The following is a 10,724-nucleotide window of genomic DNA, read 5'->3' as shown; positions in this document are numbered from 1 at the left end:
GGTTCTGATGGCTCATGAAATGAAACAATCAGAACAGGACCTCTCTGCTGGTGCTTCTTGCAGCTCTGCCACCATGATAGCAGCATCAACACTGGTAGAAGAGGTGGGCTACCACTGCCCTGATCCTCTTCCCACTCTCTGTCGGCAAGGAAGATGAGAATCGGAGGCTGACTGAAGCAGCTATGTGGGTGGCGGACTAGGAGTGTTGAGGGCCAGGCAGACGCCATGTGGGGCACCCCTGTCAATTCATTGTTTCCCTTTGACTTCCCCTCCCAACTTGAAGTGCCATGAAGCACGTTAGCCAGCCTCGTGTCTAGGCTTGACTCTGTTCATGTAGTAAGATGCAATAGTGTAGCTACTGTCGCTGCCAAGAGTGGCTTCGATGGTGAGCGAGAGGGGCACTGTGCGTGGTGCATTGTGGTGCCTACAATATTTACTGCAATGCCCCCGTCTAGCTATGCTACCGGTAAGATGGGCTTGAAAGTGGGTTCTAGGTTTGAAAAGGTTGGTCACTGAGAAAGGTGATCATCCCTCCTGCACATCCACAGTGGGGGCTGATTTCCAAATATAGGCATGCTTCATCATGTCCCCTGACCAGAAAGCATTTTGCTCTCATCCCAGTTGTGAGGGAGCTCAGGGTCTAACTACATGTTACAAGTGTAGCAAAAGTCCAATAAGCAGCTTTGAGTGGAGAAAAAGTGGTGGCAGGAAGGGGAAGGGTGCTTGACCCTTCCCTGCATGTCATTTCTATGCGCCAAATTCCCTCCCTACCCCATTGCTTTTCACATTTGCCTCTTACCATGTGTTTGAAACTCCACAAGGGCAAATGTGCAATTTGCAGCAGAGGGAAATTTGCAAGAGGAGAGGGCAATTTGCAGCAGATAAGTGCCTGGGAGAAGCCAAGGGGTTTTGTCTCCCTTAGGTAGGTACTGCCCCACTCCAAGTCCCTGGGAAGGATTAAAGGGAAGCTGAACTCTATCCCTTGCTGTAGTCCTAAACCAACGGTAGGTTCCCTCTTAGGGGGAAAAGAGGAGGGTGATCTGAAATGCAGGTGGGGCAAAGGGTTAAAGCTCTCCTCCTCTATGGTGAATGTAGGTTAAGATTGTAAGGTGGGTGAAATAGGGATCCACTCAATCAACATAAGGTGCCAACCGCATAATACTGTCCATGTCAGGCACACGGACAACACCACCCCTCATAAGAACAGCCCCACTGGATCAGGCCATAGGCCCATCTAGTCCAGCTTCCTGTATCTCACAGCGGCCCACCAAATGTCCCAGGGAGCACACCTGATAACAAGAGACCTGCATCCTGGTGCCCTCCCTTGCATCTGGCATTCTGACATAAACCATTTCTAAAATCAGAAGGTTGCACATACACATCATGGCTTGTTTCCTCCAGAAATTTGTCCAATCCCCCTTTAAAGGCATCTAGGCCAGATGCCATCACCACATGCTGTGGCAAGAGTTCCACAGACCAACCACACGCCAAGTAAAGAAATATTTTCTTTTGTCTGTCCTAACTCTCCCAACACTCAATTTTAGTGAATGTTCCCTGGTTCTGGTGTTATGTGAGAGTGTAAAGAGCATTGCTCTATCCATTCTATCCTACCTGTGCATGATTTTGTATGTCTCAATCATGTCTCCCCTCAGGTGCCTTTTTCTAGGCTAAAGAGGACCAAACGCCGTAGCTTTTCCTCATAAGGAAGGTGCCCCAGCCCAGTAATCATCATAGTCGCTCTCTTTTGCACCTTTTCCATTTCCACTATGTCCTTTCTGAGATGCGGTGACCAGAACTGGACTCAATACTCCAGGTGTGGCCTTACCAGAGTGACATGTAAGTAAGGAGGCACTTGCAAGACCAGTAAGCTTTCACAGCAGCACTTCCCAGTCCCATATCCCAAGGCAAACACATCACAGTTGCTTTCCATTGATGCAACAGGATTCAGGTCCAATCCAATCCATCTTGAATTTTATGTTTTCCGGTAAGGTTTTGTGAAACACTGTATCAAACTTTTTTTTTGTACTAAAATACAGATATATATTACAGCTACTGTATTCCCTTCTCCACTGATCTTGCCATTTCCATCGACTGCAATCCCACTCACTGGCACATGGCACGTAACTTGGGCACATGTGCGCCTTGCTCTCCCCCCCTCCACCCCCAATGCAGGGTGATCTTGCTTTGGTAGCTCACAGTATGCGAAGGAGCCCTGCTGGGTGCTTTGGGGAGTTGCAGGCTAGCGCTGCTCCTTTGTCCCAAACGGCTCAATTTTTCCCCAACATGTTTAGGACTTTCCTAGCAAGGCTGACTGGGAAGGTGGGACCAATCTCTGTGGAATACAAAGGAGTGTCTGTGCCTGGGCCTATAAAATGGGAAAACCCTTAATCTGGCTACTTTTTCTCTTGGCAATGACGTCCTTATTGTGGAGATTGGAGATTTATAGCCCAATTCAGTCTGTGTTTACTGGGGTTGAATGAGAATTACTCAGAAGTACATTTTGGGCTGTGGTTTTGTGGAGTTTGACGGGTTGCTTGTGTGTATTTTGTCTTTCCTTGCTCCTCATAATTTGGCCGTGGACTTGGAGGAAGAGGGAAGTTGGCTCCCCACGGAGGACTTTCAGTACCTCAGTGAATGAACAGTCTTGGCACTTTTTGGGCATTGTGCCCACAGTGCATGCAGCTGGTGCTAGGTGGACTCGAACTTGAGAGCCACAGTAGCAGAACCCTTTGGCTCACTGGCACCTTCATGGTCACCTCCCAGTCCTAGAATAGGGCAAACACCATGACCTGACCGTGCTGCAGTCCCTGTGGACATTAGGCCTCCCACATTCATCATGCTTTCTTTAGCAATCTTTGGGCCAAATGACCCATTACACGGGCACATTATTGGCCCTTGGCTTTTCTTCCTAAATAGTTGGCAACCTTCAGTCTCGAAAGACTATGGTATAAGCCTACAGCACCCAGTATTCCCAGGCGGCCTCCCATCCAAGTACTAACCAGGCCCGACCCTGCTTAGCTTCCAAGATCGGACGAGCTCGGGCATGTGCAGGGTAAGAGTTGCTAGCTAGGGGAAAAAATGTAAGCAAGCAAGGACCAATGAAACGCTTCACATAACGTGTAGTTTGGCCACTTACTGTGCTTCCTCAGGGCCAAAAAAGACATGTTTTGAAGTGTTTTTTTTAAAATAAAGGACAATTTAATAGTAACCATGGGAGATCCAACCATAACCATGGCACTGAGGGAAGGCTAGCCCTTTGCCCTGGGCTGTTTTTCCAATTAAAATTAGACCTCTGGAGCCACTGTTTATCCTGTGAGGGGAAACATACAGCTACACAGATCATATCTGTACCTTTTCTCTCAGAGGGCAAATGGCAGCTTCAGGGGGGATTTCCACTGGGAATATTGCATGGGGGGGGAAGGGTTTGTGCCTGGATTCTGGCTGGATTCCTCCTATCTCCATGGTTAAGAAACAGCACAGCCCTCTAGCTGTCACCTCTTAGTCTTTACTGCCCCAGTAGATCTTCTGCCCTATGACTGCCCTTGTGTTCTTTCTGTTTGTAGGCTCAGACGCTAAGCCCATTTTATCACTCGGCATTTAAGCCCCTTTGCTCTGCTATAGCCCTCCTGTTAGCCAGACAGAGGGGGCTCACCTAATGCAGAAGATGCTAGACTACCACTATGGAGGCAGAAATGGTCAACTATTTAGTTTATGGTTTTTCAACCATGCAGGCACCAAAATGGCTTGGGCCCTCTCTGCACCTCTCCTGGATTTTTCTTCTATTTCCTGGCCTCCTTGCCCTCTCTCTTTTTACTTTTCCACCACTCCTGGCTATGTCTGTCTGTGGCACAAATTCTCTCCGCTTCTGGGTTCTTTTCAGCTGTAAGGAATAGGTGCTTTGGGCGCTGGTGCCACGGCTGCTGCTGCGACCATCCTGATTTCTAATGCCAATAGCTGCTAGCTCTTGGGCCTGTGAGCAGAGAAAGGGGTTTTGCAGGGCCTGAAATGGTGGCAACACCAGTTTGGACCGTTGTCCAAAGCTGGACATCACCCTAGTCCTGACAGTCTCTCTGGGATGCGACTAGGTCTCAAATGAAGCCTAGTTCTGCTTCAGGTAGCCAGAGAGAAGGATGAGTTTTATGGTCTTGATGGCTACACCCAGATGGGACAAAGTAGACAGACCTGTGGAACTATCTCAACGTCAGCTCAGACCATGAGGGCTGAATTAGCTGCCCCATCGCTGCTGTCCAAACATCGAGACAACAAACATCAGTTCTAATGTTAAGGGTCATTGAGGGCATGGGAGTGTGAATGGGACACACACACATATTTTAGGAGGGGGAGTTCCTGCTGACGTTTGCCTCTTGTGATGCGTAACCCACAATATAGCATGTCGAGGAAGCCAATTCCTGCAGAAGGCCGGTAGATCCAAGGCCCCTAGCCTCTTGCCAATTATATTATATCCCTAGTAGCGGACATGGAGCCAAACCTGCCCCACTTCCTATCTTCACCCATGCCCCCTCAAGTTGCCATGTTGCTTCTGCCCAAGGAAATGAAGCACCAAAAGTTTGAGGGAAATGGTATTTGGCACAAGCCTCAGCACTGAACTGGGGCCAGGGCCTGGGAGGATAGTTGACCCCGGCAGCAGGCAAGAGAAGAGCTCCTGCCCACCCATACCCCATGTGGGGCTTCCTCCTTTGCTTGTTGTTAAATAGGCAGAGCCTGGCCAAGGGTTACATTCAGTGTTAGAGGACTCACCCTGCAGGCTGAGATGGCTGCACCCCCACAGCTGGCAGAGAACAGCCAGATGCTCATCCCCCTCCCACCCCAAGTCCCCTCTTCTGCACCTTTCAAGGTACGGCTGCATTACCTGGGCAGAATGAGTGGAGAATGCAAAGTTCTGGTGGCTGAAATCCCCACAGGGAAGGGGATTTGGGCTCACCTTACCCTGTTCAGAGACGATTTAATTTACACACGAAAGTATCAAATGGGCCAGTCTCAGGCGCTGGGCAGCCCCTGTTGGGCATCAGGGTGGGCAAAGTTGCAGAGGTTAAAAATGGGGGGGGGGAGACTAGGCAAGGAGGTGTCCCCAGCAGCGTCTGTTGTAGCAGCGGCATCTTGACCCCAGCTCTTGGTTCTCGGGAAGAAGGGCACTGTGGGGAGCGTACTGGAAGCTTTGCCTGGGAAAGCCGGAATCCCCTTGAAAAGATGTGTTTAAAATTCCAAGGATGCCTTTCCTTGAGACACAGAATTGCCGTGCGTGTCTTTCCTTTCCCCAGAAGCAGCAGGTTTGGAGGGTGGGTGGGGGTCTCTGTGGTCTCTGTGTCGAACTCCCCTCCATCAGCAGCCAACTGGCAGAGGGAGCAGGGCCAAAGCTGGTGAATCACGAGGGGTGGACGTGTTGCTGGACATGGCACGCAGGTGAGGTCAGCAGATTCTGAGGCTTTGAGTTCGATGGTTTTTTACCCCATTGGCATCAGCAAAGGAAAGGCAGTGGTGGGGGGGGGGAGAAGAGAGGAGCAAGAGGGTGGAGAGAGAGTGTCCAATTCAGATACCGATGAGAGAGGGGCCCTCCTGCCTCTTCTACATTATATCCTCTGTGGAGAAAAGGCAGAGAGTCAGCAATCTGTGCTCTAGAGAAGACGGCCCAACAGTTACAGGCAGAGCTGGGTATACCTCGTGCAGCAGGAAAAACAACCACTGAAACTCTCCCTCAAGAAAAGCTGGAGCCCACAGAACGGACATTATGCAAATCAATATGCAAATCAAGCATTTGCATTATGCAAATCAGTACGGTGGTGGTGCTGCTTTACGTGATGCTGCTGCTTCCTGCCAGTCACAGGAAGGGGCGGAGAAGGCAAGGAGGTCACTCCTTGCAAAGGAGTGTCCCCTTGCGAAGGGGCAAGGAGGTCACTCCTTGCGTGGAAGCCCTGGCTTCTGGAAATGCTGGCCTCCTCCCCACACTGGCTTCTGAGATTTCATTTTCACTGGAACACTTCAGGCTTACCTTCACAGCTGAGAAGCTTGGCTTTAGAGCCTATCCTGGGGGTGCTGGAATGTGTGCCAGCCTCAGATGGAAATTTGGCACTGAGCCCAAAAGTGCAAAATACAAACAGCCCTGTAGACGGGGTTGGAAAAACCAACGCAGGAAGCGGGAGGCTTCCTCTCAAGCCGCTGGCCCCAGCTCCCTGCAAGCAAGGCTGCTCTTTCCTCCTTGACCCCATAGGCTGACATTCCCATCCAGAGCTGGACATTCTTCCATTTCCTTCACCAAAGTTGCTCTAAACAGCTCACAGCTAACAGTGAGGGTGCAGGGCAGAGAGGAAGTGTACGTACATGAGTGTGCAAGATGAGGGGCTTTATGCGTGCATTCAGGAATGTATCTCTGTTTGCCCACATTTTCTTATGCGCAGCCAGTGTCCAGATTAAAACTGGCACGCCAGTACAAGCTTCTTCACATGGAGTACTAAATTACTAGAGGCCCTGGGCAAAGCTGTATATTACCCACCCTCCTGCCAGCTTGGCAAGGGCACCACTGCCCTCCTCTTTAGCAAAAGTGGGGGGGGGGGACACCTGGCAGCTGATTAGTACTGAGGGCTCAGGTGGTTGCCTGGCCAGGGAGGTCAAGAGTGTGGGTCCTGATCCCCAACTTATCCAGCCTCTGACACTGCCCCTGCCTATATCAAGCTTAAAGGTTAGACCCTGCATTATAAGAACATAAGAAGAGCCTTGCTGGATCAGGCCAAAGGCCCACCTAAGCCAGCTTCCGGTATCTCACAGTGGCCCACCAAATGCCCTGGGGAGCACACAATACAACAGACACAATCTGCGTCCTGGTGCCCTCCCCTGCATCTGGTAATAAAGGCAGCCTGCCTCTAAAACCAAGAGCTTGCACATACCTACTATGACTTGTAACCTGAAATGAACTTTTCCTCCAGAAATCTGTGGAATCCCCTCTTAAAGGCATCCAGGCAAGATGCCATCACTACGTCCTGTGGCAAAGAGTTCCACAAACTAATTACATGCTGGGTAAAGAAATATTTTCTTCTGTCTGCCCTAACTCTCCCAATCCTCAACTTTTGTGGATGTCTCCTGGTTCTGGTGTTATGTGAGAGGGAAAAGAGCATCTCTCTGTCCATCCCCTGCATGATTTTGTATGTCTCAATCTTGTCCCCCCTCAGGTGCCTCTTTTCTAGACTGAAGAGGCCCAAACGCTGTAGCCTTTCCTCATAAGGAAGGTGCCCCAGCCTTGTAATCATTTTGGTTGCTCTCTTTTGCACCTTTTCCATCTCCCCTATATCCTTTTTGAGATGCAGCAACCAGAACTGGACACAATACTCCAGGTGTGGCCTCACCATCGATTTGTACAACAGCATTACAATATTAGCTGTCTTATTCTCAGTGCCTTTCCTAATAATCCCAAGCATGGAATTAGCCCTCTTCACTGCTGCCACACGTTGGGTCAACACTTTCATCGAGCTCTCCACCACCACTCCAAGATCTCTCTCCTGATTTATTTATTTATTGATTTGATTTGTATTCCACCTTTCTCCCCGAAGGGCACCCAAGGCGGCTGTCACAGGCAGCTCAGAACCCATTAGCCTATATGTAAAGTTTTGATTCTTTGCCCCAATGTGCATGACTTTACTCTTACTTATATTGAAACGCATCTGCCATTTTGCTGCCCAGTCTCCCAGTTTGGAGAGATCCTTCTGGTGCTCTTCACAGTCTCTTCTGGTCTTCATCACTCAGAAAAGTTTGGTGTCATCTGCAAACTTGGCCACCTCGCTGCTTAGCCCTGCCTCCAGGTCATTTATGAACAGGTTGAAAAGTACAGGTTCCAGGACAGACCCTGGGGGGCACTCCACTTTCCACCTCTCTCTGTTGTGAAAATTGCCCATTGACACCCACTCTCTGCTTCCTGGACCAGTTCCTAATCCAGGAGAGGACCTGCACTCTAATTCCCTGACTGTGGAGTTTTTTCAGTAGCCTTTGGTGAGGGACCGTATCGAACGCCTTCTGAAAGTCCAGATATATAATGTCCACGGTTTCTCCCGCATCCACATGCCTGTTAACCTTTTCAAAGAATTCTAAAAGGTTCGTGAGGCAAGACTTACCCTTACAGAAGCCATGCTGACTCTCCCTCAACAAGGCTTGTTCGTCTATGGGTGCAATCCTAACCCCTTATGTCAGTACTTTCCAGCACTGACATAACGGCAATGCAGCTCTGAGGGAAGGGAACAAACATTCCCTTACTTTGAGGAGGGCTCCGTGAGTGACACCCAACTGCAGGATGCAGCACACATCTCATTGGCACCGCTATGCCAGTGCTGGAAAGTACTGACAATAAGGGGTTAGGATTGCGCCCTATGTGTTTTAAGATTTTATCTTTGATGAGGCATTCCACCATCTTACCTGGAAGAGATGATTACCCAGGTCCCCTCTCCTTCCCTTTTTAAAGATTGGTGTGACATTTGCTATCCTCCAATCTTCTGGCATTGTGGCCGTTTCAAGGGACAAGTTGCAAGAGATCAGCAACTTCATTCTTCAGTTCCTTAATAACTCTAGGGTGGATGCCATCAGGGCCCAGTGACTTATTGATCTTTAATTTGTCAATTAGGTCTGAAACATCTTCTCTCGTAACCTCTATCTGACTTAATTCCTTGGTCAGGAGGGGCCGTTCGGGCAGCGGTATCTGCCCGAGGTCTTCTGCCGTGAAGACAGATACAAAGAACTCATTCAATTTCTCTGCCATCTCTAAGTCTCCTTTTATTTCCCCTTTCCCTCCCTCACCATCCAGAGGGCCAACCGCTTCTCTGGCGGGTTTCCTGCTTCTAACATATTTGAAGAAGCTTTTATTATTCCCCTTAATGCTGCTGGCCATGTGTTCCTCACAGTCTCTCTTGGCCTCCCGTATCACCTTCTTATATTTCTTTTGCCACAGTTTATGTTCCTTTTTATTCTCTTCATTAGGGCAAGACTTCCATTTATGGAAGGAAGCTTCCTTGCCCTTTACGGCCTCTCTGACTTGGCTGGTTAGCCATGCGGGCACCCTCCTGGACTTAGTTGAGCCCTTCTTCCTTTGCAGTATACACTTCTGCTGGGCGTCTATTACTGTTGTTTTAAGCAGCTTCCATGCACTCTGGAGAGATTGAATCCTCTTTACCTTCCCTTTCAACTTCTTCCTAACTAGCCTCCTCATTTGAGGGAAGTCCGCCTGTCGGAAGTCAAGGGTTTTTGTGTTAGATTTGTTTGGCACTCTTCCCCTGACATGCATGGCTCAGTAACATTTACCTCTCTAAGCAGGTCCTGAGTGCCACAGAATACTAAATCCAGAGTCACCTGTCGTCTGGTGGGCTCCATGACTAGTTGCTCTAAAGCACAGTCATTTAGCATGTCAAGAAAACCGGTTTCTCTTTCATGATCAGAGCACGAATTGACCTAGTCGACGTGAGGATAATTGAATTCCCCCATGATTACAACCCTGTCCCTCCTCGACACCTCCCTGATCTGTTTCCTCATTTCAAGGTCCCCTTCTGGTTTCTGGTCCGGAGGACAATAGCATATCCCCAGTATTATATCGCTCCTCAAACCTGGTAATTATATCGCTCCTCAAACCTGGTAAACCTAACACAGCAATTCTATGGTGGAGTTGGACCTGCCTTCAATCTCTACTTTGCTGAATTCCACCCCTTCTTTAACATAAACAGTCACCCCTCCACCAACACGCCCTTCTCTGTCCCTCCTATAGAGTTTATAGCCTGGGATTGCGGTATCCCACTGGTTCTCCAAATTCCACCATGTTTCCGTTATGCCCATAATGTCAATGTTTTCCCTAGTCACCAGACATTCCAGTTCTCCCATCTTTGCTCCGAGACTTCAGGCATTCACATAAAAGCACTTGTATATGAAGTCCCCCAAGATGGGCTGCTTATTCTCTCCTTTATCCTTGAAGTCTCTCATTTTGCTGGATGGGCTATCACTTCCCATCATGTTTCGCTCTCAGTTCCTACTCTGACTCTGTCCCTGCCTTGTGGTTCTCTAACTTCCCCATCCTCATTCCATAGAGATGAGAAGTCCTGAACCAGATACCCCTTGGCTCCTGTTGGTTTTCCCCCGGGGATCAGTTTAAAAGCTGCTCTGCCACATTTTTAATATTATGTGCCAGCAGTCTGGTTCCATTCTGGTTCAAGTGAAGCCTGTCCATCTTGTACAGGCCCCACTTGTCCCAAAATGTTCCCCAGTGCCTAACAAATCTAAATCCATCCTTCCTGCACCATTGTCTCATCCACGCATTGAGACCCCTGATCTCCGCCTGTCTAGCTGGCCCTGCACGTGGAAATTATGTGAAATAACTCCTGTGCTGGATTTTTAAAATAGTTTAGAAAATAGAATTGGGTTGGGAGGTGGGGAAATCAGGTCAGGAGTAGTTTTGTTTACAACTCTTTCCCTCTGCCATGATCTATGATCTATCCCTCTGTCCTGATCCAAATCAGCTCCCCAGCGCATTTTATTTGCCTTGGATGAAAGCACCCATTGATGCCAAAGTAACACAGAGTTTGACACACAATATGTAGACTGGGAAAAATCTTAGCATTCCAATTTGAAGTCTCCACAGCAGGCTATTTGAGAGGGACTTGGTTTGAATTTAAGTCCCCCACCCTGTCTAGCAGAGTTTGGGACACACACTAGTAGACACAGATTTAAGGATTTAGGCTGCAGCT

Source organism: Tiliqua scincoides, chromosome 2 (genome assembly GCF_035046505.1).
Source record: "Tiliqua scincoides isolate rTilSci1 chromosome 2, rTilSci1.hap2, whole genome shotgun sequence".
NCBI classification, from domain to species: domain Eukaryota; kingdom Metazoa; phylum Chordata; class Lepidosauria; order Squamata; family Scincidae; genus Tiliqua; species Tiliqua scincoides.
The sequence above is the reverse complement of the archived record's forward strand: the minus strand, read 5'-3'. Positions refer to the sequence as shown.